This window comes from Balaenoptera borealis, assembly GCF_965194805.1.
Source record: "Balaenoptera borealis genome assembly, chromosome: 2".
NCBI lineage: Eukaryota > Metazoa > Chordata > Mammalia > Artiodactyla > Balaenopteridae > Balaenoptera > Balaenoptera borealis.
The window spans coordinates 165,552,869-165,559,047 of NC_138867.1; the positions used below are offsets into that span (position 1 = coordinate 165,552,869).

The 6,179-nt window shown below is 53.5% G+C and overlaps 1 long non-coding RNA gene across 1 annotated transcript; it reads left to right on the forward strand.

The window, feature by feature from the left end:
- Positions 1-510: 510 nt before the first annotated feature.
- LOC309623817 lies at positions 511-3,242 on the forward strand. Its single transcript, XR_014241658.1, has 2 exons — positions 511-3,040; positions 3,210-3,242. It is a non-coding gene; the product is annotated as an uncharacterized lncRNA (long non-coding RNA).
- The last annotated feature ends 2,937 nt before the right edge of the window (positions 3,243-6,179 follow it).

Here is a 6,179-nt window from a genome sequence, read left to right on the forward strand (position 1 = left end):
ATGCTGAGCACCCCTCCCTTACCAGCTGCCCCCTGAGTCCTCTCAGGTGGGGCCAGACTAGGAAATCCTTTGCCTTCTCTCCCAAGCCTCAGGCCTCCCAGAGGAATCTAACCCCAGACTCTCAGGGCAGGGCTCCTCCAAGGACACTCCATGGCCAGCCTCCTGGCACCTTAATTTCCCAAAGCTCTGAACACAGAAAACACTGGGGCCTAAGAGGAGTCCCTCGAGGGGAAGTGGACACCACTGCCAGGGCCCCCTGGAGCATCCCTGCTCCTGTCTGAGCTGGAATCCTGAAACCCTCTGCAGCTCTCAGAAGCTTTTACCTCCACCTACAAAGCCTCCCACCCCTGTCTTCCCAGAGGAGGTGACAGAACCTGAGCAAACTTTACCTGGTCCAATCTGGGAGGTGGTGGGGCTGGGCCTCTGAGTTCTGAGTTGGGTAACCAGCTGGGCCAAGAGGAGGAGAGCAGTGTGTGCACTGATCTCCAGCAGTGGGTCCCAGCGCTTTGGGGTAGGAAGAACCTCTTAAAACTCAATACATTTCATGGGTCCCCGCCTGGGGAACTCTCTGCTTCCACTATGCCCATGGACCCCTGGCCCTGGCAGTTTCTCCACGGCCCCCACTTGGAGCAAGTCCCAGGCAGAGTCAGTAGGATTCTGGGGAGGGAGGAAGACCCCACAGCAGGGCTGAGGGGTGCCTGGAAGCGGTAGGTAGGGGGATCTCCGGCCTCAGTCCCTTCCTGCTTCGACTTTTCCCAGCCCAGAACACCTTCATCTCCCCATCCCGAAGCCCCCTCCCCAGCCTCCTGCTCACTCAATTTCACATCCAAAAAACAGAATCCCTACCTGCATGCTCTCCCTTCCTCAAATTCCTGCTTCCCCCCAGACACCTACAAACTCCAGCCACACCCACTCTTACCTCTTTGCCATCTATATTTTTAAACAAACTTAATTTTAGAACAGTTTGAAATTCACAGAAAAATTACAAAGATAGTACAGAGAGTCCCCATATGCCCCATGCCCAGTTTTCTCTATTTCCAGGGGAGCAAGAAGTTTCCCTGCTCACACACCCTGGAGCCTACCCTTCACCCCTCCACATCATTATCATCCTATAATTTGTACATCCGGTAGTCTGTCTCCTTCCCGCATTTCCCTGGCACTGCTCTGGCCAAGGTCACCAGAGACCACTAAATTGCCAAATTCAGTGGCCCTGTTGTAGTCCTCAGTTTCCTCAACCGGTGGGAGCAGGATGACCAATGATCACTACCTCTTCTGCAAATCTGCCTCCCATCAGCTACCTGCTGCCCCTGAAACCCACACGCTCAGCCTTGGTGGGTGGGTGCTGGGTGCCTCCTTGGAGGCCCTCCCACCAGGCTTTCATGTCTACCACTCCCAGCACTGATCACCCTTCAAGTCTCTCCCACTCCTAGATCTCGAGCTCCTCCCTGCCCCTCCCCCCCTCAGCACTGAGAGCCTAGTCCAATGGCTTCTGGGTCCCCAGAGTGGAAAAGCCAAGAAAGAGGGAGGATTCAGATCCAGAAGTTGGTCACTCGCTGTGTGACCTTGAGTAAAATGCTTTCCCTCTCTGAGTTTCCTCTTTGATAACATGTTGTGAGGATAAGATGTGACTGGATGAAGGCTTAGGAAGCGAGAACCCCTTCCCCTTCCTCCTTGCAGCCCCGCCCTTCCACGCCCACCTTCCTGCTCTGCGCTCCCCCACACCTCTCAGAGAAGGCTTCAAGGCTGACATGTAGGTTTCAGGACTTTTTCAGCACCAGCTGGTGGAGCCTTCTCTGCCCTCACCCTCCCTCTGCAAGTTCCTACCAAGCACACCTTCAAAATTTGCCCCCTCATCATTACAATGCTCCCAGCACTTTCCAGGTCTTGCCCCTGGCATGGGGCCAGCCACTTTCATCACTTAGCTCTGCTCCTGAGCTGCACAGACTACCGTGTGACTTTAGACTCTGCTTGGCCTTTCTTGTCTCACTATAAAATGGGGATGATAATGATGGTACCCACCTCATAGGGTCTGTTTGAGGAGTTTTTTTTTTTTTAATAAATTTGTTTATTTTATTTATTTATTTTTGGCTGCGCGTGGGCTTTCCCTAGTTGCGGTGAGCGGGGGGTGGGGGGGGCTACTCTTCGTTGCAGTGCACGGGCTTCTCATTGCGGTGGCTTCTCTCCTTGTGGAACACGGGCTCTAGGCGTGCGAGCTTCAGTAGTTGCGGCACACAGGCTCAGTAGCTGTGGCTCGCAGGCTCCAGAGCGCAGGCTCAGCAGTTGTGGCGCATGGGCTTAGTTGCTCCGTGGCATGTGGGATCGTCCCAGACCAGGGCTCAAACCCATGTCCCCTGCATTGGCAGGCGGATTCTCAACCACTGCACCACCAGGGAAGACCCTGTTTGAGGATTTTTTAAAAGTATCTAGAAAATGCTTAAAATGGCAACTGCACATAGTAGGTGCTATTGACGCGTTAGCCATTATTACTATTTCACAGCTGGAAAAACCGAGGTTCAGAGAGGGGCAGTTACTCGCCCTGTAACACACAGCTGGTGAGTGGCAAAATCTGTATGGGAACCCCAGTCTGTCCTGTATCACATCAGCATAGCACACACCCTCCCTGCTTCCCCTTCTAGCACCCCCATTTTTGCATCCAGGGGCTGGCCTGGAATTTGGTAGTAGCTCCTGAGGCTACAGCTGTGGGGTCTAGGGAAGGAGTCAGGGGGCAGGGATCCTAGGCGTGGAGAGCAGGATGTCTGCCCAGTGCAGTGGACGTCCACGGTCAGGCATCCCTGCCTGTCTTCCAGTTGATTTTCCACTGCAGGCTCCAGAGGGGAGCATGTGATTCAGGCCAGTGGGTCAGAACCAGTGACTGCTTCAGGAATGGACACATGACCCAAGTCAGTCCAATGGGAGCCAGCCCTGAGCTGGCCCCACTGGATGTGGGCCTGGAGCTGGCTGAGGGGCGTCTTTGCTGATAATGGGGAGAGTTGCCTGAGAATAAAGCCAGCACTGAGAAAAGCAGAACTGAGAAATGGAGGTAGGGGGAGATCTGGGGGTGGGGGGTGCGGAGAGCGCACCCGGGGGCTCAGAGACTCCTGATATACATCCATGGGTACTGGATCCTGCCATGTCTGAAGCCATTAACCTTTTAAGTTAAACGAGACAAATTATCCCTGTTTTTTTTTTTTTTTTTTTCCCTTTGACAGGCAAACATAGAAGTACAGAAAAGAGAGAAAGAAGGTAAATAATTCCAGCATTAAGTCCTCTTAATAACGTGTCTCTTTATAATCATTGGGCTATCCCTGTTTTTGCTTAAACTAGTTTGAAATGCGGCTGAGAGTCCTTCCTAGTTGACCTAGTCTCCAAGTAGTCGTCATTTTTGTCAGTGGCAAGGGACATGGGTGAAAGCTGAGTTAACCTTCTACTACCCCCGGGCCCTGAGCGGGAGAACCTAGGCTGGTCTTGGGACTCTCCCTGGCCACTCTGTAGTGACCCCACTGCACAATCTCCCAGGGCTGACCCCAGCCTCCTGAGTTCTCCGCAGGCTCCCAGCAAGCTTCTTCTTGCCCCACCATAGCTCCTGGAACCCTAGGGTCACCCCCGCACGCCCTACCCTGCCCCACTTTAGGTCCCAGTTGGGGAGGAGCCCTTCCTCCACTCTCAGGTTTGGCTTTGGACTCAGGCCAACTCAGGTTCGAATCCCAGCCCCGGCTGCTGCCCCCTGTGTGCCATGGGGCAGGGCCCTTTAGCCCCTAGCCTCAGCTCCCTTCCTATAGCAGGACCCTGTGTACCCTGTGAGTGTTCCAAGGCCCAGCTGGGGCCCAGCACCAAGAAGGCAGCACCAGAATCATCAGTTCCTGCCTGTGTACCCTGTACTCCACCGCCTGTCTCCCTGCTGACTTCAAACGAGCTCAAGCTGCTCAGAGCTGGGAAATGCCCCTCCCTGGCCTGCTGTCTCTCCAGTTGCCCACTCAGCCCCCCTCCAACGGCTCTGCCCCCTCGGCTGGGGGGACTGCACTCTCCAAGGGAGCTAATGGCCTCCCATGCCCGGTACAAAGACATTTCCCAGTACCCTTGGCCTCCACCTGCATAGCCTCACACCCAAGCTTGAGAACACCGTGATCCCTGCAGTTCTGTGTTGGGGAGGGCGGGTGCTTGGACGTGCAGTGGGGAGCACCTTGGCCTTTGATCCATGGAGCAGCAGACCTGGGCCATTCAGGCTGGGTGGCTCTGGACAGGTCACTTTCCCTCTCTGAGCCTCAGGTCCCTCATCTGAAACATGCCTTTCATGACATCTCTCTTAAGCATGTTTTGATGATTAAACGACATCTAAGAGATTGCTCTGTGGTTCCGGCAGAGAGAGAGGTGGCTGTTCAGAGCAGGTGCCCATGCTTGTTTATACTTCCATCCAGACCAGCTCTGCTTTCCTGAGATTCAGTCCCCAGCTCTCTGCTCTTTGCTCTACTCTCCCTTTACATCGGCCCTCCAATCTCTTCAACCACCTTCCCCTGGCAGGAGCCTCCAAGCTGCCTTCTCCACCCCTCTTGGCTACTCAGCTGACCACGATGGCTAGTGGTCCTCTGGGCCCACCACAGCCAAGCCTCTTAAGACAGCCATCTACACTCTCATCTACACACTCTCTACACCCTCCCCCTTGATCTTCCAACCCTGGCATTGGAAGTCACCCAGTTGCAAAAGGCCATGGGGACTCCTCAGCCTTACCTGCCTGGTTGACACTCTTGGCGACTTCTGGAAACACTCCTGCCCCGCCCGGAGGCTGTGATCCTCCACTTCTGGCGGATCCTTCTGCTTTCTCTGCCCTGTGCTGTGATGTCGCTACTCCCCCATCTCTCATGTCTTCTCTATGCTGCGGCCCCGGCCATCCTCACACTGGATTTGGTCCACGTTTATTTTTTTTTAATAGGATTTTTAAAAATTTAACTTAGTTGCCAACATTGAAAAACCAAATTTCACATAGAAGTCTGAATCTCTGGACGCTGTTGGTAAACTGGCAGATCTGGCTACAGCTCAGCATTCCCACACGGCTGCCCCCAGGAGGCCCCCCACAGACGGCTTCCAGCAGCACTCACCATCCACCCCTCTCCATGGAAACCAAGGATGGACTGAGAGAGCTTCATGGTTCAAGAGAAGTGGGAGAGAGTATATTTCTTTGTGGAAGTGAAAGATACTCTGCATTTAATATGCCAAGGATGTCTAGGGACTTCCCTGGTGGTCCAGTGGTAAAGAATCCGCCTTCCAATGCAGGGGACGTGGGTTCGATCCCTGGTCAGGGAACTAAAATCCCACATGCCACGGGGCAACTAAGCCTGAGTGCCACAACTACTGAGCTCACGTGCCTCAACGAGAGAGCCCGTGTGCCGCCCACGCGCCCTGGAGCCCGCGTGCCACAACTAGAGAGAGAAAACCTGCACGCCACAACTAGAGAGAAGCCCGCGTGCCACAACGAAGAGCCCACGCCGCAATGAAAGATCCCGCACGCCTCAATGAAGACCCCGCATGCCTCAACTAAAGACCCGACACAGCCAAAAAAATAAATAAAATAAATAAATAAAATAAATATTTTTAAAAAGGCAACAAGAAATTCTTTTAAAAAAAATAAGCCAGGGATAACTATGTTGAAAGAAAACCACATCCTACCTGCCTTGCTCCTGATGTGACCTGCCTGGGCCCCTCTCTGGGCATCAAAGACAAGTATCTATGATAACTGCCCCAAACTCACTCCCAAATTGAATCCAAGGTGAATCTAGACTTGAATCTTCTGCTGCTCCCTGAATTGGTCTCCTAAATGTCCCATAGGCACCTCATTCAGTCATTCAACAAACATTCACTGGGCATCCACCATGTGCTAGGTACTGTTGTTCTAGGCTCTGGAAAGACGACATGAAATTGGAAAAACCCGAATGAACTTTTTGGCCAAGCCAATAACACAGGAAGCCCTGCACTCATGCTCCAGGGGTCCTCGAGAGAACACAACAGAGAGGCCCGTCTCTTCTCTTAAAGAGGACAGGCCCAAGCACCTGTTGAGAATGCCAACAACTTTAGATGTGCTGAGGTTCCTCATGCCAAGGGAGCCCTGGAGGACAGGTGGCCATGGGCACACTGAATTGTCTTGGCCTAGTTTGGGGCCTTTCCTCAGTCCCTCTCCAGTCCAAACT